Source organism: Andrographis paniculata, unplaced genomic scaffold (genome assembly GCF_009805555.1).
Source record: "Andrographis paniculata isolate CXL003 unplaced genomic scaffold, ASM980555v1 Contig32END, whole genome shotgun sequence".
In the NCBI taxonomy this organism is placed as follows: Eukaryota; Viridiplantae; Streptophyta; class Magnoliopsida; order Lamiales; family Acanthaceae; genus Andrographis; species Andrographis paniculata.
This window is the reverse complement of record NW_026137565.1, coordinates 717,450-743,404: the sequence shown is the minus strand read 5'-3', so window position 1 is coordinate 743,404 and position 25,955 is coordinate 717,450. Positions and strand designations below refer to the sequence as shown.

Sequence of the window (25,955 nt, the reverse complement as noted above, 5' to 3'; positions counted from 1 at the left end):
AATAATATCCACGTCACAAACCGTCAATGGTCCATCTCATGTAACATGTCAGCACCGGCAGGATCCACGTCGGGAACGGTATGTCCACATAAGTTTTCGTGACCGTCATGTGACTTTTTTCGGCACCGGAGGACAAAAATAAGGCCGGTGAAACACATATTGTCCTAAATTGTAAAAATAAAAAATGTGTCTAAAAATGATAATTTGACCTACATGAAGAACATTTTTTGCAATTTTTCCTAATATATATGTTATATATAATAATAATTTGTTTTATATGGTTTAGTGTTTAGGCCCAATATGATAAAATTATAAAAAATGGCGAAATTGTACGTAACTCTCCGGTGGTTTTAAAATTCAGTGTAAATACTCCATGTCCTTTAAAAATTGTATAGCATACACTTATACTTTAAAAAACATTGCATAAGATCCCCGACCATGAAAAAAAATGTAGATGTGTAATTATCTTCTCATCGCACAGAAAATGTAAAATGGGATTTCAAGCAACATTTTTTAAAATATAAGGAGGTGCCATGAAATCGTTAAAGTACAAAGGAATTTTCGTTGAATTTTAAAACTACATGAAATTTTCAGGCAATTTTGTCATAAAAAAGATTGATTACTCACGGAATTTTTTCTTGAGTAATCATGAAAATCCGTAAGTAAATCGATCACTCACGGAATTTCATCCGTGAGTATTTTATTAGGAAACACCTCATTACTAATTTCTCACAAGAAAAATCCATGAATAATTCGTTTGTCCGCGAGTAATTTGCTCACGACCATAAGTTTATTTGCAATTAAAAAATTCAATGAGTGATTCCGTGAGTAATTTACTCGGAATTTCTTACATGAGGTTTGAAAAAGAATAATATTTGTGAGTAATTTTTTCGACACCCCAAAAAAATTTATATTTTAATTTGTTCATATCTGTTTCAAATCATATATTACGACAACACAAATCCAAGTCATTAAGTAAATTGCACCAAACTAAGTATCTAATAAACAAAATACGATCGAATCTCATAATGTTTATATATATAATTCCATAATCGATGGATACCACAAAAAATAGTAAACATAATTGTACATTTGAAATAGTAAAATTCATACAAGATTAAAGTTTAAATATTAAGTATGCAAATCAACAAACTTGTGACACACCATAACGCCATCGGGGTCGGGGCGGTTCTATCAGGCGTTTATCCTCTCGAGCTACTACATGATTGTCAGAGCGCAACTCCGGAAATGATCAAACCACTCCTCCAAGTGCGCTATCTGACTCCCGTCAATTGTTGGAGCACCAGACATACAACCATCATAAGTAAATGAGCTGCGATCCGGTGGCAACATCGATGCCAGTGACCCGTGCCCAAATATCCTGTTCTTTTTATCCTGATAACTTGAAAGTAGAATTACACATGAATAGCCTAAGCAAGATATACTCAACTTGTTTCAAGTCTTCAGTAATTGTGGTGTTGTCAAGTAAAAGCAAGTATCAATGAAAATCAATCATCAATGAATAACTCAAAAACCTTTCAGTTCTTAAGTATATTTACAAGTTCTCAATTGGTTGCATGCGATTGAATCACTATCTCTAGATCAATCATCTAATCATCGCAATCAATAAATTTATCATATTATTTATTAATACAAAAACAATCCATATTACATAAATGCATTCCCACTCAAAATTTGAAAACCATGCAACAAACTTGCCCAAACGGTTCGGAACCGCCGGTTTTCCGGTTTTCGAACCGGCGGTTTTGGTTCAAACCGAAACCGGGCTCAAACCGAACTGAAACCGTGAATCCGACGGTTCGGTTTCGGTTTATGTTTGAGCCAAGCCGTGAACTACCGATTTATAGTTTGAACTGGCGGTTTGGACAAGATATTTGATTTTTTTTATTTTTATTTTTTAAAAAATTATGTCCGCCCAAACCGGCGGTTTTGGTTCGAACCGCCGGTTTGGGTGGGATAAAATTCAAACCGAAACCGCCGGTTTGGAGCATTAGCAGCTTAGATATATGATCGAGTGACTTTGCTCAAGTCATTGAATGCATCCGGTAATTTATTTGCAATATTTTGCAAATGTATAATGCGTTGAACTTGAAGTTCATGCTGATTTGTACGAGAATCACAAAAATTCAAAGGGATTTTCCAATTGATATCCCTTTTTGGTTCATTATTTTCTCCCCCTAATGTCGGAAAATATAATTCGTCAAAATGACAATCTGCAAATCTTGCAGTGAATAAATCACTCGTCATAGGTTCAAGATATTTTATAATTGACGGTGATTTATATCCGACATAAATGCCCAATCTACGTTGAGGACCCATTTTTGTATGTTTGGAGGGGGGTTGGAATAGGAACATAAACAACACAACCAAAAATACGTAGATGAGATATATTTGGTTCGTGACCAAATACTAACTGCATTGGGGAATAGCTATGATAGCTTGTCGGCCTCATTTTTATAAGTGTTCTTGCATGTAAGATTGCATGCCCACAAGCTGAAACAGACAACATAGACCTCATTAGTAATGGTCTAGAAATCAATTGCAATATTTTAATAAGTGATTCTTCCAGGCCATTTTGTGTATGAACATGAGCAACTGGGTGCTCTACATTAATTCCAATCGACATGCAATAATCATCAAATGCATTCGATGTATATTCACCAGCATTATCCAGACGTATAGTCTTAATTGGATTATCGAGGAATTGTGCGCGTAATTTAATAATTTGGGCAAGCAATCTTGCAAATGTCATATTGGAAGTAGATAACAAACAGACATGTGACCATCTGGTTGATGCATCAATGAGCACCATAAAATATGTATATGGCCCACACGGTGGGAAGATAAGTCCACAAATGTCCCTGTGTATTCTTTCAAAAAATGTAGGTGATTCAATACCTACTTTAGCTGGCGATGGCTTGGTTATCAATTTTCGCTGAGTGCAGGCAACACAGGTTAACTCATTTGAGTTTAACACTTTTTGACCTTTTAATGAATGGCCATGCGAATTCTCAATTATTCGCCTCATCATTATACTGCCAGGATGCCCAAGGCGATCATGCCATATTTAAAAATCGGTAGTCTTTTGATCTATCGTGAGGTGTGTTTCAACAATACCTAATCTGGCATAATATAAACCAGTAGAGAGTGAGGGTAATCTCTCAATACATTTCCTTTTATCAATGATATTGGTGATTAATAAAAATTCATCATCGGTATCACTCATAGTTTCAATGTGATAACCATTTTTCCGAATATCCTAAAAGCTCAATAAATTTCTTCGAGCTTTAGTGGCCAACAGTGCATACTATATCACAATTTTCATCCCCGCGGGGAGAAATATAATGGCTTCTCCAGAGCCTTCAATTAATTTTGCACTGCCACTTATTGTATTGACATTCATCTTTTCCCTTCTCAAATGGGAGAAATATTTTTCGTGTTTTAATATAGTATGTGTCATTGCACTGTCAATGAAACACATATTTGCATTAGTTTGTATGGCATCCATTTAACCTTTAAATATAAATAAACGCAGTATTAATAAAGGCAGATATAAGTATTACAAAATGCATTACAAAAAAGGTAGTATAATTTAAATATTACAAAATATAAAATGACATAGTATGTCTGTCACTGGGGGTTTGTTGGATCTACGACAAAATCCGCTATATCAAGATGCGTTATGTCGTAATCCAGAAGATCATCATCGGGGTCTTCATCATTATCAATGTGATTAGTCTCGACCTCATTCCCCTTCTTTTGCAGTGATGCTTGATAAAGATCGGCTAGGTGTTTGGTTGTTTTGCAGGTATTGGCCCAATGGCCTTTAATGCCACACCGATTACAAATGCCGATTTGCCTCTTTCCTTGTTTATCCTTTTCGGCTATATCCCCATATTGGGGTTTAGTCTGCATCTTGTTAATGTCAAAACTGCAGCGATTGTAAGGGGTATATCAACCGCGTTGACTGCCACGACTGCGACCACGTCTACGGCCTCTACCATGTCCTCGGCCTCGTTCATAAAATGTCACGTTCACTTCAGGGAACGGACTGGAACCAGTGGGCTGGGAATGATAATTTTTCATCAGTAACTCATTATTTTGCTCAGCTAATAAAAGAGATTCAATGAGCTTTGAGTACTTTTGAAAAATTTTCTCACGATATTGCTGTTGCAGCACAACATTAGAAGCATGAAAGGTAGATGAGTCTTTTCCAATTTATCATTTTCAGTGACAATTTCTCCGCAGAGTTTCAACTGAGATGTAATATGATGGATATCGGAGTTGTACTCCGTAACAGTTTTAAAATCCTGCAACTGCAGGTTAAGCCAATCATGTCGGGCTTTCGGGAGAGTGATATATTTCAAGTGCCCAAATCTCTCCCTCAATTCATTCCACAAATCTAGTGGATATTTCAATGTCAAATATTCAGACTGTAGAGGAATATCCAAATGATGACGGATGAAAATAATAGCCTTAGCCTGATCTTGACTTGTAGCCGCATTTTCACTGGCAATTGTATGAACAAGACCCATTGAAACCAGATGCATTTCTACATCCATGGACAAAGTCAGAAAATTATTGCCGGTGAGAGACAGAGATTTAAAAGAAAATTTTGTAAGGTTTTCCATAGTTTAGAAAATAGGTAATATAGATAGTAGAAAAATAAAACTTACCAAAGTAAAATAGGCAAGAGCCTTCGTACTGATAACATGTTAAATAATTGTTGAGTAAGAAAAAACCAATGTGCAGGGTTTTCAAGAATGGGCCTAGGGCTGTGGACTGGTGTATAGTTCAATGGGCCTGTTAATGGCAGTGGGATCCTAAATGGGTTTGAATACGGAGGTCGGTCAAAAGGAGGTCGGGCGAAGAAAGATGAGACGGCCGATACGGAGGTCGGGCAAAAAAAGATGAGATGGCAGACACGGAGGTCGGACAAGAGGAAATGTCTGTTAATTGGTCGGGCAAAGAAAAGTCTGTTAGTTGGTCGCTTAATTAAGTGACCTGTTAATTGCCTAATCGATTGGCCGGTCATTTGGTCAAACAGTAATTCAGTCGCTTGAAAGGGCGGTTAGTTGGTCGTTTGATTGGGCGACCGATGAATCATCTGGACAAATGGTTGTTCAGCCGATTGAAGGGACTGGATGGTGGTCGCTTGATTGGGCGACCGATGAATTGTCTGGACGAATGGCTGTTCAGCCGTTTGAAGGGACTAGATGGTGGTCGCTTGATTGGGCGACCGATGAATCGTCTGGAAGAATGGTTGTTCAGCTGTTTGAAGGGACTGAATGGTGGTGGCTCGAATGGGCAACTGATTAGTTGTTTGGTCTAGCGACCAGTTAGTATTTGGATTGGTCGGTTGGTCAAATGTTGGGTTATTCGGTAGGTTCAGTCGGTGGACGGTCCAGACGATTTCTCAGTCGGATGGTGATTTATGATTCGTCTGAAAAGACGGTTAAGGGAAGTTACAACCGGCGGGTGGATCGAACAAGTGGAAGGCGGGCAAGAGGAGACGTAGCAGCAGGTGTGTCGGTCGGACGAAAAGCAGTTCTAAGATGGTTGAGAGAAGTTACAACCGGCGAGCGGATATGAAGGCACGACCTGGTTGTGGCGGTTGACATAGGTTTTAAATAGGTCTATTCATGACCTAAAGAAACCATCTTCAATCGACATCAAATTCAGTGAATTTCTTATGGGGATCACCATTTATTTTTTTCAGTCTGTAGTATTTATTTTTCTAGTTTTTCGTACGGTGTCTAGGGATTTGTAAATCTCAGGTATTTTATTTTATCAAATTCAAAGATAATCTCTATTTTCGGGTTTTACTTTTTATTGTTGAAAATCGGCATCAACAATTTGGCGACCACAGTGGGAGTAAGGCAAGATTGCTGATCCTACATCAAAAGAGAATTTCATATGATTGAGATCCGGCCGAATCATTGGAAGCATCCATATGACGGGTTCACAACCCCAAGTCTCTTCAACACCGGTGGGAGAAATCATTTCATCACTTGCCATGCCAAATGCAGGGGAAGTCCCCCAAGCACCCGCCGATTGGGTGTCTTATGTTCAACAATTGAACAATCAACAAACTTTGGTCATGCAGAATATGTTGCGTGATCAACAAAACCTCATGCAAAACATGCTAGATCAGGCTTTGTCAAGGGTTACTCTTCAACCCACCCAATCACCCTCAGGGATGTCGCCATCTAGATTACAAGCAAATTTTGCGGGGCCTTCATATGTAGATAACACTCTTCCAAGTGCCACTACTAGGGTTGACAGGGGAAAGACTCCTCTAACATACCCAAATAATGTTCCAGTGGGTGTCAGAGCCGAGCCAACCGTCCCCAGAGAAGATAGAATGGGAGGATAGACTCATAATCCCATTCCTGTTTTTGACCCTATTCCACCTAGAGTGGATCCGGAAGACATCGCTCAGGTTCTATGGGTGCATTTTGGAATGAATCCTCAAACAGTGAACAGACAGGCATATCAGAGGCCATTTCTAGAAAGAATCATCAATGAGCATCCCCTCCCGAGGAATTATAGGCCACCTGATTTCCACTATTTCTCGGGAGAATATGGAGCTTTGACTATCGACCACGTGGGACGTTTCACGGCTCAACTGGGGGAAATGGACAATAATCCTTTTCACAAATTACAGTTGTTCGGGTTGTCTCTCACAAGAACAGCTTTCTTTTGGTTTCCTAGTCTTCCGCCAGGACAGTTGCAAACTTGGGAAGGTTTGGAGGCAGCTTTAAATGCAAGATTTTTTAATCCTCTTCCAACGGTCCCACTCACAGATCTCTTGGAGATCCGGAAAATGCCGGAGGAGACCGCCTGCCAATTCATAGAGCGGATACGACTGATGAAGGGATGATAACTCCAAATATGAGCATATTCTTAGCTTGACAAAAATGTGTATTACTTGAATTTCTGCATAAGAACCATCAAAATAATTCGTAATCGGCATACAATATTGATTTATACCACCAGGCATGATCCAGAATTCGTTGTTGAGACTATTAACGATTTTTGCCCTCTTAAGCGGTATTCTGGAACCAGAAAAGCTAAGGCAGACGCCGCAAGCGACAGCCGCCTTCGCTCGCAAGCGCCCAAGACACACCTTGAAAACACTAAGGCATGAGAGGCAAGCGGCCACCTTCATAGCCGCAAGCGATAGCCTCTCCCGCTTGCAAGCTTCAGTCCAGATACCCGCCGCTGCAGACTATCACCAGATTTCAACTAAGTACTTCAAATGCAGCGGTACAGCCATTCCAATTCCAGCTAGTACAAGCGAGCCGAGCTACGCTGATGCCCTCCTGCTCTTCAGCAAGCGAGGAAGATCTGTGCCCTCAACGCAAGCGAAGCGGGCACCCTGGGAGTTATGGCCAGCAACTGCTTTAACAGAATAACCACCAGCAACCGCCTAACTGCCCAGTGGTTGGAACTGCCCAACAGCTTCTTGCAACCGTCTCGTTACACCTGCTATAAATAGGGCCAGATATCTGTATGTAAAAAAGATCGAATTCTTGGACGATTTTCAGAATACACACAGCGTTCGTTGTCTTCCTGTTTCCGAGAGCTCCAACCCTGTAAGGGAGTTCTCCACAGGAAAGGCCAAGGGAGTGGGCGTCTTCCCTCTCCCTTGGCCACGTCTTTAATGCTTTCTTAGATTAGATTACTGCTTTCATTTACAGCTTTGTAGTCTAATCCTTTTCGCGTTTTCATAGTATATAAGGAAATATCATTCACTTCTTCAATTAAATTCTTCCACAATTTTCCATACTTATATAAATCAATTTTAGAGAATTTCATATCACTGGTATAGAGCGAGAGACGAATTGATTAATTAAGCCTTGTGATGCGCCAAAAGCGGTCTCAAGGTAGTTCAACGTAGTTAAGTACGCGGGAGCCTTGTCGACCTACTTAACTACTGTGCTAAATTTGATTCTGATAAAATAATACCAACATCAGGGGGTAAAGCCACTAATGAGGCAGAAATTGGGAAAATTAACGGGACATAGACGGGGGTCTATTAGGTCGCAGAAATTCCTAGTGACAGTAGGGTTTCTTTCTTATAATGTCTTAATTCTGGGTGTCATTGAAGTCTTGTTGTAAATCCCCCCAGGCCAAAATACCAGTGTGATGAGTTCTTTATAATCGAGTTTATATAATTACAACATCTTTCTATCATCATTTTCGTAATATACATATATGCTTCCGATAACACAATTACGTCATTCGCTCGCTGCATCCAGGGAAATCTACCCATTTCGTAACGCACAGTTCAGACACAACACCTCTTTTTCACTCTAATTCGCTCATATACATATACATATAATATGCCGCTCACTCACATCCCAATCCTCTCACTTTCGCTTCGCTCGTCTCCGTTCATTTTTACTGCTTTATTTACCGCTTTCAGTAGTAGAAGATTTAGGCCCGCTCCAAGCGGACCCCTTTTTGTTTCTTCGTCGCTTCTCCAAGATTTTTACCATTGAAATTCATGACTTTAAATCCCTGTGTTCGACCTGGAAACTCACCAGTAAAAAGAGTATAAATAATTGTGATAACTATCCAGGGTCTACAACCACAAAATTGCTATATCTGACCATTCTTCTATAAAAACTCTACTCATTGATTTTCGAATAAAAATCCCTGCGAATTGATATATAACCTACAACAACCTAAAATATATCTTTATGTTATCATAATTTGGCGCCGTTGCCGGGGATTTGAAACTCATGAAAAGTATCTGTTGGAAATCTTTTGAAGCGCCATAATTTACTTTTAATTCGTTGTAATCGTGCCTTTTGTATTACTTTCAAAAATTCTTCTAACTTTAAATTTTTGTATGTGGCTGCCATTTTGTAGGGGTCCGAAGCGTTTTCAGCGTCCCACGAGTCCTACTCCCTCCGCTCGATCACAGAGACGTCTGTTCCGAGAGCAAGTGCGAGAACAACTCATGGCGAATCAAGGAAATGCCACCGCTCCTCCTACTGTCATCCCAGCTTTCCAGACTGCCGCTGGGACATCTTCAAACTCCGCCACATCTGCATCTTCGCAGGAGGTGCCGCTCCACGTCCCCACTGTGGTCCCTGCTGTCATTCCTCCTGCACTTTCACAGACTGAGGAGCAACTATTGAGAGCCCTCAGTAGCATTCAACAAGGAATGGCGGGGCTGCAAGCGCACCTCGCTCAGGTGGAACAAACTCAAGCTGCGCAGGGAGCATTTATTGCTTCCCAAGCGGCACAAGCTGCCACCACCGCTGCGATACCCACAACCATCATTCCCCCACCACCTACTGCTGAGCCTTACCAGAGGGCTGAGGGTCATAGGGCTGCTGATCGCCCACTTGCGGAAGTCCCCATGGATGTTCACTACCAGACCCTTCTGGATCACACTTTAATTACAAGTTCTGCGCCCAGAGGCTCTGGCCATTATGAGGTGAAACCAGCGCTCGTCAGCCTGGCGAGCCAGAGCCAATTTCATGGGCTGCTCAATGAAAGCCCTTACGAACACTTACAGAACTTTAATAGGATCGCTGCCACCTCCAAATCGCACGGCATCACGGAGGACGCTGCCAAACTGATTCTGTTTCCCTTTTCTTTAACAGGAGAGGCCAGGAAATGGTTTGATAATCTTTATCCGATCCCTGGCTCATTCAAGGAAGCAGCGCAGGCCTTCGTGAGCAAATACCATCCTGTATCAAAGACCATTCGCCAGAGGAATGAAATACTTACTTTCAAGATGGCGAGTGATGAGACCCTTCCAAAAGCCTGGAGCCGATTCAAACAACTACTCCGCAACTGCCCTCATCATGAAATACCGGACTTCATGGAACTTCAGATTTTTTACTCAGGAATTACTCCTGAACTCAGAATGTCCTTAGATGCAGCGGCAGGAAGCTCGCTTATGGGGCGTTGTGCCTCTGAAGCGAGGGCTTTGATAGAGAAGATGGCGGCCAATCAGTCAAGTTGGCCAGAGTCCAACAGGCCCGAGCCATCGAGGGGTCTGTACCAGGTCCCTGCTTCCGTATCTCACGATGCAAGGATCGACAGTTTGTCGATCCAAGTGAAGGAGCTGTCTAAGCTTATGAAGCAGGACCTGCGTAATAAAGGAAAACAAGCACTACATGAGGCCGCGGAATGCGAGGAGAAAGCTTATGAAGACCAAAAATGTCCGCAGGTTGCTGAGTATTCAAATGAGGAAGCTCAGAACCCGGCGGAGGTCTTTTATATGGCTGGCAGAAATGCCCCTCAATTCCAGCAGTTCCAAAAAGGGCAAGTTCAAGGCCCCGCTGGACCGCGTCCTCAGCAAAAATTTCAGAGGCCACAACAGTTCGCTGCACAACAATATATCCAAGGGGGATATCATCCACATCATCAACAATACAATCAAACCCCCCATTTCCCGCAGCAGGCACATGCATTCGCTCAACCTCCCACAGCGGCACAAGTCCCGTTGAGTCTGGAGGAACTCTGGAGGAACACAGAGCGAGCGAATCAGGAGTTCCAAAGAAACACATCTGCTTCGATCAAAATGCTGGAAGTACAAGTCGGGCAGATTGCTGAAGCGCTGAAGCTGAAGCAGAAAGGAACGTTGCCTGGGACAGTCGAGACTGTCCCGAACCAAGCAAAGGCCATCGAAACTAGAGGAGGAAAAAGGACGCAATCGCCACCACTGCCAGACAGAGGTATGAATCAATCTTCTTCCCCTATTGTTGCTAATATGCCTGTGCAGGATGAGATTAAACAGATTCCATCTAAGGAGCAAGGTCCATCCCAACCTCGAGCGATACCAGCCGCTCAGGAGTCTGACCCGAATGAAAGGGGTATTGCTCAGCCCTTGGTTCGAGCTCCCTTTCCCGCACGATTTGGGAAGAAGGACAACTCCAAGGAGTTTGATAAGTTTGTACATACTTTCCGTAGTCTTCAAATTACTATACCGTTTGCTGATGCTTTGTCTCAGATGCCACATTACGCTAAGTTTATCAAGGATATAATCAATCGGAAGCGGGCATTTCCTGATGAAGTGGCAGCGGTGCAGCTGGAAAGTGTGTGCAGTGCCGTATTTAAGGAGGACCTCCCGAAGAAACTCAGCGATCCTGGGAGTTTTATCATTAGTTGTACAATAGGAAATTTAGAGCCGATTAGGGCATTATGTGATTTAGGTGCAAGTATCAATCTTATGCCCTTCTCGCTTTTCTCTAAATTAGGGCTTTATGAGTTAGAAGCATGCAGAACTGTAATTCAGCTTGCCGATAAGTCAATAAGATTGCCTAAAGGAATCATTCGTGATGTACTCGTGCAAGTGAACAAATTTATTTTCCCTGCAGATTTCGTTATTATGGAAATGAGCGAAGACCGCGACATTCCAATTATATTAGGGAGACCTTTCCTAGCCACCGCTCAAGCTACAATAAATGTTGCTGAAGGAAAAATATCCTTGAGTTTTGGTGGTGATAAAGTCACATTTTCCATGAACTCAGCACTGCGCCAACCTCAGGAAGAAAATTGTGATTTTATCAATGAGTTAAATGAAATAATAACTTTTGAGAACCATATTACACTTGATAGCCTGGAAGGAATTTCAGGTAATGGATCGCTCGAACTGGAAGATAAAAAGAATTCAGCTGAGGCAAGCGACGATATTCAAGCGCCCACTGAATCCATTGAACAAGCAACTAGGGAACCAGCGAGCGAGACCAACAATAAGGATGAGCTGAAGAAATTACCTGAGCACCTCAAATATATATTCCTTGGGCCGGAGGAGAGTTACCCGCTGATAATCTCCGCCTTACTATTGCCGGACCAAGAGGCTCAGCTCATCTCACTTCTCAAAAGAAATCAAGCGGCGTTTGCATGGAAAATCTCAGACATCAAAGGAATCAGCCCAGCGGTGTGTATGCACCATATAAGGCTGGACGCTGATGCAAAACCATGTAGACAGCCTCAGCGGCGTCTGAACGAGAATATGCAAGAAGTAGTCAAGAAAGAGGTGATCAAATTGTTCGATGCAGGAATCATATACCCTATCAGTGACAGCCAGTGGGTTAGCCCAACCCAGGTGGTTCCCAAGAAAGGAGGATTCGTTGAACAGACAAGCGACGATGGGGAGGTCTTCATGACAAGACCTGTCACTGGATGGAGGGTTTGCATCGACTACAGAAAACTGAATTCAGCCACAAAGAAGGATCATTTCCCACTTCCCTTCCTTGATCAATGCCTTGAGAAGCTTGCAGGTCACGAATACTACTGTTTCCTCGATGGCTACTCAGGCTATCATCAAATTCCCATCAAACCGGAGGACTGTGAGAAGACTACATTCACTTGTCCATATGGGACTTTCGCTTATAGGAGGATGCCGTTCGGACTGTGCAACGCTCCGGCCACCTTCCAGCGATGCATGTACCATATCTTCAGTGATCTCCTGGACTCCTGTATTGAAGTTTTTATGGATGATTTCTCGGTGTATGGCAAGACATTTTCCAGATGCCTGAATAATTGGAAAAAGTACTCCTCCGATGCATAGAGACTGATCTCGTGCTGAACTGGGAAAAATGTCACCTTATGGTGAATGAAGGAATTGTCTTGGGCCATAAGATCTCGTCTGCCGGTATAGAGGTAGATAGATCAAAAATTAGTGTAATCGAAAAAATGCCAGCGCCCTCGAATGAGAAAGGAGTGCGAAGCTTTCTGGGTCACGCGGGATTTTACCGTCGTTTTATCAGAGGTTTCAGTCAAATCACACAACCACTCACGTCACTGCTGTGCAAGGATACTCAATTCCGCTGGTCAAGCGAGTGTGAGGAGGCTTTTCAAATACTGAAGGATAAGCTGACCTCTGCTCCTATAATTTCAGCACCAGTGTGGAGTGAGCCATTCGAGTTAATGACGGATGCAAGTGATTATGCCGTCGGCGCTGTACTAGGACAAAGGGTGGAGTCTAAACTTAACGTCATTTACTATGCAAGTAAAGCGCTGGACTCTGCTCAGAAGAATTACACTACCACCGAGAAAGAGCTGCTAGCTATTGTCTTCGCTTTTGAGAAATTCAGGCAGTATCTTATTGGAAGCAAGACTATTGTTCACACTGACCATGCAGCCATTAAATATTTGATGGAGAAAAAGGAGACAAAAGCCCGCTTGATTAGATGGGTTTTGTTGCTCCAGGAATTCGATATAGAAATCAAGGATAAGAAGGGAAAGGAAAATCATGTGGCAGATCACCTCAGTAGGTTGCAACAAGAGGAGGACAAATCTCCTGGAATCAATGAACAATTCCCAGATGAGAAGCTGTTCCTGGTGCAAGCGAAAGAGCCATGGTTCGCTGACCTGGCCAACTTTTTAACTACAGGACAGTTTCCAGCACACACTGTACAACGGGAAAAGAAGAGATTGCTCAGTTTGGCAAAGGATTATTTTTGGGATGAACCTTATTTGTTCAACATCGGCTCAGATGGGATAATCCGTCGCTGTGTAGCGGAGTCTGAGATCCCGCTGATCTTGAACGAATGTCATGGGTCCCATGTAGGAGGGCATTTCGCTGGCATGCGCACAGCGGCCAAAGTTTTGCAGTCAGGTTTCTTTTGGCCTACCCTACAAAAAGATGCAGATGCCTTTGCCAAATCTTGCGACAAATGTCAAAGACTGGGGTCCATTTCGAAGAAAGATGAGATGCCCCAAACTGGAGTCTTGTTTGTGGACATATTTGATGTATGGGGGATAGATTTATGGGTCCCTTTCCACCTTCTAATGGGAAACAATACATTCTGGTGGCGGTGGATTACGTGAGTAAGTGGGTTGAAGCGCAAGCGCTCACCACAAATGATGCTCGATCAGTGATCCGCTTCCTAAAATATACCATATTCCCAAGGTTTGGGGTCCCTAGAACGATAATAAGCGACGGAGGCACCCATTTTGTGAATAAGGCGCTGCAATCCAGCCTACAACAATATGGTGTTCGCCAGCATTTAACTACCCCCTATCATCCACAAGCGAGCGGTCAAGTGGAAGTTTCAAATAGAGAGATCAAACACATCCTCCAGACCACAGTAAATAAGAGTCGCAAGAATTGGGCAGAGAAATTGGATGATGCGCTGTGGGCCTATAGAACAGCCTTCAAGACTCCAATTGGAATGTCCCCTTATCGGCTTGTATATGGAAAAGCCTGCCACCTACCGCTGGAACTAGAGCATCGTGCGTACTGGGCTATCAAGTATCTCAATTTTGATCTTCTCCCAGCGCAGGAGAAGCGCACAAAAAGATTGCTCGATCTGACCGAGTTCCGATACCTTGCATATGAAAGCGCAAAGATCTATAAGGAAAGGATGAAATTCTATCATGACAAGAAGTTGAAGAAGAAAGAGTTTGCGGTGGGATCCAAAGTTCTTTTATATGACACTAGGCTCCACTTATTCCCAGGGAAATTGAAGTCACGGTGGACTGGGCCGTATATTGTCAGACAAGTGCTGCCAAGTGGAGCCATAAGGATTAACAATGTGGAGACCCCCGGAGAGAAAGATTCCTTCTTAGTGAATGGAGCGAGGCTGAAACCATACATTGAAGGGCCTGTGTTGCAACAGGCCAATGCAGAGATTAATCTGATTGAGGTTCAGAAGCTCAAGCGATGATAGAATTTCGTGAAAAGAATCCAGAAGCCCAATCTTATATCCGCCAATTTACAGCTTTCTTTTATTGCTTTTCTAGTTAAAACTTATCGCTTTCATAGTTAAAATTTACAAGCTTTCCTTTACCGCTTTCATAGATAGATTTCATAATTTCATCGCTTTCATTAGAATAGGATTATCGCTTTATAGGAATAGTTTAGTGTTAGCATTTTAACTTCCAACCTAAGCCTGACCCAAGTCAACCACCGCTCCGCTTGTTTCACCCTGATATTCACTGAGGGAGTAGTATCGCTCACTCAGCACCGCTTTCATTTTCGCTTTTGTGTCAGTCTTAGGTGTATAGAAGTGTTGCTTTACCCGCTCATCCGCCCTGAAATACCCTCCCCTATACCTTTATAAGTATTTACAGTGGACTTGGCATCGCTCCGCTTGCCCTCTAGAGAGTCTTGAGAAAATCTATAAATACCCCAGTCCACAGTCATTTTTCCACTTTTGCCCTACAGTAACTTCCTCCCGAAGCTTTAGTAACCGCCACTCTCAGAGCGAAAATTTTTCAAAATCTCACCATTTCAACCAATAATAGCTTCATCTAAGGTAAGATCTAGGTTAACCTTGGTACATAAACTCTATTTTACGGTTGATTCTCGCCGATTTAACGTTTAGAAACACAGAATCGCAAATTATTTTCACGATATTTCACTGTTCTTCATTTTTGCGAAAATGTTTGCCTGTTTGATTTCTGTGAATCTAAGTCTGTTATATGCTAGATTTAGATACAATAACTGATATACTTGCTTTCTACGGATGAATTTCACTCTAATCTGTAGGTTAGGTCTTGTTTTGTGATTTTCTCCCTTTTTCACAACGTAACGCTTACAGTAGTGTTCTGTTTCGTTGTGAGGGGGAGAATTTAGGGTTAAAATCACCGGAACTTTGAATGTGATTGCCTTATATGGATGTTATTTACATTTAAAGATAATGAGGCAGGATTCATAATGTTCGTATGATAAACAATAATTCTGGAAACCCTAGGTTCAGGACAGGCTTAGCAAAATAGATCCAGCAAAGCAAGAAACGTTGAAGAAGGAGTTTGAGAAAGTTGAGGAGAGGATCGAACGAAGAGTCCAAAGGATCAAATCCACGGACGGACGTAAGGTGGTGACAACAACCTCAGGGGCAGAATTAGTAGAGCCAGCGCCACCTGAGGCATACTACAAGAGGAGGAGAGTATTGGAGCTAACAGAAGACTGGGGGAAGCTCAGGCAGCTTAAGTCACTGCCATTCCGAAAATTCATCCCAGAGTTCCCGGAGGAATACCTTAGATTCGAATACACTGAGGAAACAGAGCAGAGGTATCCGGTGAGCGACTGGTGGCTGGAATTAGAAGAATCGGAATACGAACAGCTGAAGGAGTACCAGCTGAAGGAGCTTAAAAACAAATTTGCCTGCTTAGAAGCACCGCCAAAGAAAATGAAGGCATTCCGGAGCAATATCTCCAAGAAGAATGCTGCCGACGCTGCAAAGGACGTATTAAGATCGAAGCAGTATGACAAACTGCACTTTTCCAACATTGACGCAGCGGCGGCGTACGAGCGGATGAAGGCAATGGGGATCCTCTACGAGAGAGGATTTGACCCCGAAAAGATCACAGGCCCGCTCTCTGACTGGCTGGAGGAGCGGGGCCTGTCATGGTTGATCAGAAACCCCAATGAACCAGTGGATGTATCACTGGTGAGGGAGTTTTACGCTAATCTGAACCAGGCTGAGAGTCTAAAGCATGTCTACGTTCGGGGAAAATGGGTAGACTGCTCAGCCAGGAAGATCAACCGACTCTTGGGTTGGGAACACCACTACCCCGCCCAAGAGATGCAAGACAAGCTGAAGGCAACGGAGGTCTGCAGTTCACTTGAACTGCAGTCGCTATACAGGACCTTCGCCACCACCCCTGCATATGAGAAAAGAAACCTGAAGTTCGGGTCGGTGGACGAAGAGAAAAAGGAATGGGTGAAGTGGTCGTTGAGCAGAATAATGATCACTGCTCACACCACTGACATTCGTCCTGACTACCTCGTAGCCCTTCGCTCAATCTTGGAGGAATCAAACGATGTGGATTTGGGCGCGATCATCGGCTTAGATATCTGGGATCGAAGAAGTGGAGACAGAACATTGGGTCACGGGACCCTGATCACAGAACTTTGCCGTCGCGCGGGCGTCGATTTGCCCACTCCAGCCCCAGAACTCCAAATGAAGCCGTTGTTCCCAGCGGCCTTCCACAAAAATTGGCTGGAGTCCAAGGGGTTCACTCTCATCCCCAAGCAGAAAAAGAGGAAAGCACAAGCGGCAGCGCCCCCTCCACCAAAAAGAAAGATGAGATTTGTGGGGGGGGAAATCATAAGAGAAGATGTGACACCCCATACCGAGCCAGACTCTGAGAGAACAGTTTCCAATGAAGCTCCCAGCGATGAGGAAGAGGAAGCCCTCCGCTTCGCTCGGGAGATTGAGGAAAATCTATTTGGGGCTGAAGCAACTAGGAGTAATAAGGAAGGAAAGGCGCCGCGAGCGGCCGTGGGCGAAAAGAGGTCAAAGAAACAAGAAGACCCTGCTCCACCGCCTGTCAAAAAACCGAGGGTGAAAGAAGCACTGCGAAAAAATCCAACACCCCCTCGGCGAGCGACAAGGCAGGAGAAAGGGAAGGGGAAAGCGGTGGATGTAGAGTCAAGCGAGGACACGATTCCCCTCTCCAGACTACGGAAGGGGATCGTCATCAGAGAACCCACCGCCCAACCCGAGAGACCTTCGCCGGCACGGCCAGCAATAGAGGAGGTTTTGCCAAGCCCATCTGGCGATGAACCTGTTCCCTTCGACCAACAGGGGGCAGGTGAGCCAACTGCTGTTGGAATAGGCAAAGAAACCACACCCGTTAACCAGCCGGGAGCGGTGGAGCCTACTGCTGCTGGAGCAGAGGAGGAGCGGGAGACCATACTAACCGAAGAAACTATTGGCGGGATCGATGTCACCATTGAATCATACAAAGAATATCCCGCCGAGGTCCCCGCTGCCACAACCGCTGAAGCTGCCAATGAAGCCGAGGAGGTGGAGGCAGTGATTCTAAATCTTCCTGTCTTGCAGGTATCCCCGAGCAGCCCAGGAACACATACCATGATCGGGACACCCGCAGAAATTCTGACTCCTGCCTCAACCAAATCTGATAAAACACTTATAGAAGAGGAGGAGGAGGAACAGGACAGGAAGTTTCAAGAACAGAAAGCTCAGCTGCTTGCCGCAGTACAACGAATCGAACGAATGCAGCAGCTCGAGCGAGAAAGAAAAAGGAAAATGAAGGTGCTGGTCAAGCTGCTAAAATACTGGAAACCGCTGACTCAACTCCAGCTGCGATTCAGAAGGTATTTACAACAGAAGAAAGCAGAGCAGCTGGAGTACGAGGCAGCGAGGCAGCTAGTATTCCTCAGGGATGTCTCCCCTGAGCCAGCACCCGATTCCCAAAACGAGGAAGAGCCAGTGGAGATCAGTTCAGCTGAGAGCGAGCGACAATCACCAGAAGCGGCGGGTGCTGGACCATCAGCCCCCCGCGCATCACTGGAAAATATTGAAAAAAGATTGGATGAACTCGACTCAGCCATTCTCACCCAATACATGATGACTCAGACATTAATAGACACATACGCTAGGAGTCTGGGTGATGAACTGACTGCTGGAAAGAAAGCGACTGCCGCACTAGAAGAGCGAGTGGAAGCGCTAGAGACTCTGGCTGCAAGCATGGGTACGACGCTGCATGAAATTATGAAAGCTCTCGCAGCTCTTACCCAACAAAACGCCATCCTAATGGAACAACAGCTTGACACAGCCAGGAGTCTCCTTCGATTGGAAGACCTAGTGCGGCAGATATCACGCAACCTTCCTCAAGGGCGAGGACCAACAAGCGAAAAGAAGAAATAAAGAAAGGTCCTCACCCATGTAAATTTGAGAATAGCAAGGGCTGTACATAACACATCAAGGAGACAACAATTTTTGGTAACTCGTGACAATTTTTCTTTATTGTATGCCTAACATAACCTGAAGTATGTGCTCTTATGTGAAATTCCACTTGGTTAACTTTGTGATATGTTCTAGAGTAGAGTTAGACAACCTAAGCACATCAGACTAAGTACTTGTCCTTCGAACTTCACCATAACTTGAACACTAGTGTTAGACTAAGTAACAGTGAAAGAGACTTGTGAAAAACTAGTGCCCCCTTCGTTTCAACTTTCCATACTCAGTAAGGCAAGTGACCAGGTTTTTCGACTTTGCTCATAAGGCATAACTTGAAAAGAGAAGTCCTTAAATTTGGTTTAAGATACGATGCAAGCGAAGCAGGGAGGACCTATCATTACAAAGGAACTGAAAAGGCCTAGGCGTGCGAGAACCTAATAAGATCATGAGCAGACACAATGTTTGTTTGAAACTCACGATCCAAAAAAAAAAATATATATATATATATTCTCCACGCCCTTCGGCTGAAGGTTTCCTAGATCAAAAAAAGAATCTCTGCTAAGCGAACAAAGTTGACAATACCTGGACAACTCCAATCTCGTTAAATCAAATGACATGCTGAATACTTGTGGTGCACTTGTTATTATTTGAGATTCACTCTACTCCCAATCATGGCACTGGTTATTAGCACTTCTTGATTGCCGTGAACGGAATAACCTCTTGATCCTTTAATGCAGTTTGTTCGAGGACGAACAAAGGTTTAGTGTGAGGAGGTTTGATAACTCCAAATATGAGCATATTCTTAGCTTGACAAAAATGTGTATTACTTGAATTTCTGCATAAGAACCATCAAAATAATTCGTAATCGGCATACAATATTGATTTATATCACCAGGCATGATCCAGAATTCGTTGTTGAGACTATTAACGATTTTTGCCCTCTTAAGCGGTATTCTGGAACCAGAAAAGCTAAGGCAGACGCCGCAAGCGACAGCCGCCTTCGCTCGCAAGCGCCCAAGACACACCTTGAAAACACTAAGGCATGAGAGGCAAGCGGCCACCTTCATAGCCGCAAGCGATAGCCTCTCCCGCTTGCAAGCTTCAGTCCAGATACCCGCCGCTGCAGACTATCACCATATTTCAACTAAGTACTTCAAATGCAGCGGTACAGCCATTCCAATTCCAGCTAGCACAAGCGAGCCGAGCTACGCTGATGCCCTCCTGCTCTTCAGCAAGCGAGGAAGATCTGTGCCCTCAACGCAAGCGAAGCGGGCACCCTGGGAGTTATGGCCAGCAACTGCTTTAACAGAATAACCACCAGCAACCGCCTAACTGCCCAGTGGTTGGAACTGCCCAACAGCTTCTTGCAACCGTCTCGTTGCACCTGCTATAAATAGGGCCAGATATCTGTAGGTAAAAAAGATCGAATTCTTGGACGATTTTCAGAATACACACAGCGTTCGTTGTCTTCCTGTTTCCGAGAGCTCCAACCCTGTAAGGAAGTTCTCCACAGGAAAGGCCAAGGGAGTGGGCGTCTTCCCTCTCCCTTGGCCACGTCTTTAATGCTCTCTTAGATTAGATTACTGCTTTCATTTACAGCTTTGTAGTCTAATCCTTTTCGCGTTTTCATAGTATATAAGGAAATATCATTCACTTCTTCAGACTAAATTCTTCCACAATTTTCCATACTTATATAAATCAATTTTAGAGAATTTCATATCACTGGTATAGAGCGAGAGACGAATTGATTAATTAAGCCTTGTGATGCGCCAAAAGCGGTCTCAAGGTAGTTCAACGTAGTTAAGTACACGGGAGCCTTGTCGACCTACTTAACTACTGTGCTAAATTTGATTATGATAAAATAATACCAACATCAGGGGGTAAAGCCACTAATGAGGCAGAAATTGGGAAAATTAACGGGACATAGACGGGGGTCTATTAGGTCGCAGAAATTCCTAGTGACAGTAGGGTTTCTTTCTTATAATGTCTTAATTCTGGGTGTCATTGAAGTCTTGTTGTAAATCCCCCCCAGGCCAAAATACCTGTGTGATGAGTTCTTTATAATCGAGTTTATATAATTACAACATCTTTCTATCATCATTTTCGTAATATACATATATGCTTCCGATAACACAATTACGTCATTCGCTCGCTGCATCCAGGGAAATCTACCCATTTCGTAACGCACAGTTCAGACACAACACCTCTTTTTCACTCTAATTCGCTCATATACATATACATATAATATGCCGCTCACTCACATCCCAATCCTCTCACTTTCGCTTCGCTCGTCTCCGTTCATTTTTACTGCTTTATTTACCGCTTTCAGAGTAGAAGATTTAGGCCCGCTCCAAGCGGACCCCCTTTTTGTTTCTTCGTCGCTTCTCCAAGATTTCTACCATTGAAATTCATGACTTTAAATCCCTGTGTTCGACCTGGAAACTCACCAGTAAAAAGAGTATAAATAATTGTGATAACTATCCAGGGTCTACAACCACAAAATTACTATATCTGACCATTCTTCTATAAAAACTCTACTCATTGATTTTCGAATAAAAATCCCTGTGAATTGATATATAACCTACAACAACCTAAAATATATCTTTCTGTTATCAAGGGACGTTGCCCAACAGTGATTGAGGAGAGCGAGATGACCAATTTGGTGGTCAGGAATATGCATACACGACTGTGGGAGGCTTTAACAGCCCACGATGTTCGAGATTTGGCCAGTTTAGCATCCAAGGCAGGAAGGTTAGAATCTCTTTTCAAAGAAAGAGATCACAACTTCCGGCGGAACAAGGTCCAGTAGATGGCCAGTGTCGATACAGAAAGGTATGCGCTGGATGATGAACAGGGAAGTGGTGCTGAGGAAATGGCTGCTGAGATTGTGAACGGCAAGCCCTAAGTATGTCCCAAACTGAAACCCCTTCCAGGGGCAGAGGAGCGGGAACAACCGGCCTTTGACGCGTCTAAAGCAGATGAAATCTTCGATATTCTGCTAGCGGATAGGCAAATTCACATCCCTAAAGGACAACGGTTAGCAACAAATGAGGAAATAAAAGGAAGGCCGTACTGTAAGTGGCATAATTCTTTTATGCATTACACTAACCAGTGTACGCACTTCCGAAAGGAAATACAGAAGGCTATCAAAGCAGGAAGATTCAAGTTTACTTGGTTGATTACCAATTGAGAATCCCCTCTTATGATCACGGATTGAACATTCCTGGCTATTAAGGCTTCCAATCCCAGGATTAAAGCCTCATACTCCGTTGAATTATGGGTCATGGCTTCTAATTGCAACTGCAGCTTGACCTTTTGACCATCTGGTCCTTCCAAAAAATCACCTGCACCCGATCTGTTTCCTAAAGTAGAACCATCAAAAAACATTAACCAATTTCGGGTACTTACATAAGACATGTATCCGGTCGGTTCTTGCTCATAACCTGCGAAGTCTGCCAAAAAATCTGTTATTGCTTGGCCTTTCACCGCCCTCAAAGGAGAATGATACAAATCAAAATGAGCTAATTTAATGGCCCACTTCATAAGTCTGCCCTGCATAGTAGGTTTTTGCAAAATTAACTTGATGAGATCAAACCTTGAAATAACCTTAATTCTCCTGGGCAACATATAATGCTCAAGTTTGGTGCATGCAATTACCAAGGAATAACACATTTTTTCTGGCATTGTATAATTTAATTCAGGTCCTGTGAGGGTCTTACTCAAGTAATAAATTACCCTCTCCTTTCCATCCTCTCCATCTTGTGCTAATAAGCAACTGACCACTTCATACGTATTTGCCAAATAAAATTTGAGGGGCCGACCTTCTTTGGGAGGCATCAACATAGGCGGTTGAGCCAATGCTTGCTTTATAGCTTCTAAAGCTGCATGTTGGTCTGGTCCCCACTCGAAAACGTCTCCTCCAGCTTTTAATAATTTAGTAATTGGTCTGACCTTGCCAGCAGCATTAGAAATGGATGGTCTGAGATAATTTACCTTCCCCAAAAAGCTTTGTATTTCCTTAACCGTTTTGGGTGGTCGGCTGGCAAGAATTGCTTTGGCTTTATTAGCATCGATTTCTAACCCCCTCTCATGTACCAAAAATCCCAAGAAACTCCCGGCTGATATACCGAAAGCACATTTAGTCGGATTCATCTTCAACTTGTACCTCTTCATCCGACTGAAAGCATCTTTAAGATCTCTCAAATGTTCCTCAAAACTGGAAGATTTGACGGTAACGTCATCTATATATACCTCCATAAATTTACCAATAAGATCATGAAAAATTGAATTCATGGCCCTCTGATAAGCCGGCCCTGCATTCTTCAAACCAAAAGGCATAACCGTCCACTCATAAATACCTAAAGCTCTTGGACATTTGAATGTTGTCTTATGAATGTCTTTTTTTGCCAAAAAGATTTGGTTATATCCTGTATAACCATCCATCAAACTGAGAATTTTATGTCCTACTGCTGAATCAATTAGCATGTCAGCCATAGACATCACATATTCATCTTTAGGAGTGGCCATATTAAGATCCCTGAAATCAATGCATATCCTGATCTTACCATTCTTTTTAACCACTGGTACAATATTGGCCAATCAATCTGCATAACGGCAAGGCCGGATGAAACCTACTTTAAGAAGTTTCTGAATTTCTTATTTGATCTGAGGCATTAAATCAGGACTCATACGCCTTGGAGGTTGCTTGTAGGGCTTAAAACCTTTTTTAATAGGCAATCGATGCTCTATCAGACTTCGCTCTAAACCAGGCATTTATGAATAATCCCAAGCTAAACAATCAATATTGTTTTTTATAACTTTGAGCATCAATATTTGTTGCTCTTTAGACAAATAACCACTCATCCTGATCATTTTGGAACCAGGTCGGTTCCTAAATTAAATTCCAATGAAGGATCTTGTGCTGAAAAAGCTGGTTCGGTCTTTTCTAATAAATCAGACCAACAAAATTGTTCATCTTTTTGGAAATGAACATCAATAATCTTTTTGATTTTTTCTGCTTTAAAACAACTGATGTAAATAAAACTGATTAATAAGTAAACTACAATTTTCTAAATTTGCACCTTCCATAAAAGATATATTATAAAAAGTAGGTTTGGCTTCCTCATGAGCCATACAGTAAAACTGTTCTTTTAAAAGAACATTAAATTCTGGCTGATGAATTTAAAACCCTTCTTGGGTATTCATTAGCCATAAAAATCTGAGACATTGGAGGTACATGACCGGAATAAAAAACTAATTCTTCAACTTGTTCTGATGCATCGAAAGGGTTGTCATTTGCTTCCATTTTGAAGACCTGATTGCCTTCCCAGAACATTAATCGTTGATGCAGTGTTGATGGTACACATTGAGATGCATGAATCCAATCTCGCCCAAGTAGGATGGAATATGTAGTGTCCGCATCCACCACAAAGAAAACAGAAGAAATCTTTTTAGGACCGACTTCAATTGTAGTGACCATCATACCTTCTGGTCTGGTCGGCTGCCCTGTAAAGTTGGTCATCTCAAAATCTAATGGAGACAGATCGTAAATTCCCTTCCCTAACTTCTTAAGAGTCTTTAATGGCATCACATTGAAGACGGCTCCATTGTCTATGAAAACCTTCGTGATTATTTTCCCACAAATATGAGCATTAACATATAGAGGCTTTAAATGAGACGTCGTGCCTTCTGGAATGGGAGGGAAGACTATCGGAGGAACCTCGACTGAAAATCAGGATTTGAAATCTTTGCCCATTCTGGCTCTTCTATAAAATCATCCATCAGACTTGCCCACAGGGGTTCTTCTTCAATCCAATTAATTCCTGTCATTCGGCAGGGATCTCGTGGCCCTAGTCGAGACTTGACAGACCTTGAATCTGCTTCCAGCATTTCGTCTCTGTTATCAGTTTCAGGTTGAGTTGTAAGAGATTCCAAACGAAATTCCTCCAGAGATGGATTAATGTTAATCCGCTCACAATACTGACATCTAAAACCTTCAATTCTCTCATCTGGTACTCCTTTACCGTTCCTATGTATGGACCGACCTCTTTCAGAAAACTCAGAGACACCTTGCAGATACTTCGGCTGCCTTGATGAGGAGACCAATCTGGACCGACCTCCCTCTGGATAATCAGCAGCGCCTCGCATATCATTCGACTGCTTTGACGAGGCGACCCTTATGGATCGACCTCCCTCCGGATTATCAGCAGCGCCTCGCATGTCATTCGGCTGCTTTGATAAGGCGACCCATATGGACCGACCTCCCTCCGGATTATCAGCAGCGCCTCGCATGTCATTCGGCTGCTTTGATGAGGCGACCCATATGGACCGACCTCCCTCTGGATTATCGGTAGCAACTGGTACATCATTCGGCTGCTCAAATGAAATGGTCCTTATGGACCGACCTCCTTTTGGAGAATCAACAGCGCCTTGCATATCATTCGGCTGCTTTGATGAAGAGAACTTATCCCTGTACCTCACAGCATACCTGAGCTTGGCATTACGAATTTGAGTACAATTCATACCCGGAAAACAAGGATCCACATCAATTGGTAAAGGTTTTTTATTTCGAGCCCATTTGCTCCCGACCGAGCCAGTTCTTCTAGTCGGGTGGTCTCGAACCAAAACTTGCTCCTTTAACTCCACATTAAAAGAACTATCTTGATTATCCGATTTTTCGGCCACTGTTTTTTCACAAACCTTGAGTTTCTCTTCTGGTCGGCCACTGTTTGATGAGTTTCCTTTTCCCGATCTGGGACTTGCTTGTATATTAACCATTGATGTGGTTACTTTTGGAAAAGGTTGTTGCTCAACACCCAAAGTGATATATTTGAGCCGACCTGCCTTAATGGCCTTTTTTTGGATCTCATTTCGAAAATGAGTGCATTGACTTGTATTGTGTGTGAAAGAGTTATGCCACTTACAATATGGTCTTCCTTTGATTTCATCCTTAGTAGCCAACCTTTGCCCTTTTGGAATTCGAATCTGGCCGTCAGTTAGCAAAATATCAAAAATTTCATCAGCCTTTGAATTATCAAATGTAGGTTGCTCTCTTCCTTCAGTTCCTGGTACTGGTTTTAATTTAGAGCACATATAAGGCTTTCCTGAAATGATTTCAGCCGCCATTTCTTCTGTCTGATCAAAATCAAAGTCGCATGCTTCTGTTTCCATACTTGCCATATGTTGAACTTTATTACGTCTGAAATTCTGATCATTTTCTCTAAAAAGAGACTCCAAACGTCCAGCCTTGGCAGCGAGACTTGCCAAATCTTCCACATCATGAGCAGTGAGTGCTTCTCTTATGCG

The 25,955-nt window shown here is 43.0% G+C and overlaps 1 protein-coding gene across 2 annotated transcripts in view; it reads right to left on the bottom strand.

The window, feature by feature from the left end:
- Nucleotides 1–1,132: 1,132 nt before the first annotated feature.
- Nucleotides 1,133–25,955, bottom strand: part of LOC127247586 (protein RRP6-like 3) — a 46,606-nt gene continuing 21,783 nt past the window's right edge. Inside the window, exon 13 of one of the 2 annotated variants that reach the window (XM_051269502.1) lies at nt 1,133–1,402. The gene's annotated coding sequence lies outside the window, so the exon portion shown is untranslated. The remainder of the gene's footprint in view (nt 1,403–25,955) is intronic. The other variant, XM_051269503.1, reaches the window with a different exon arrangement.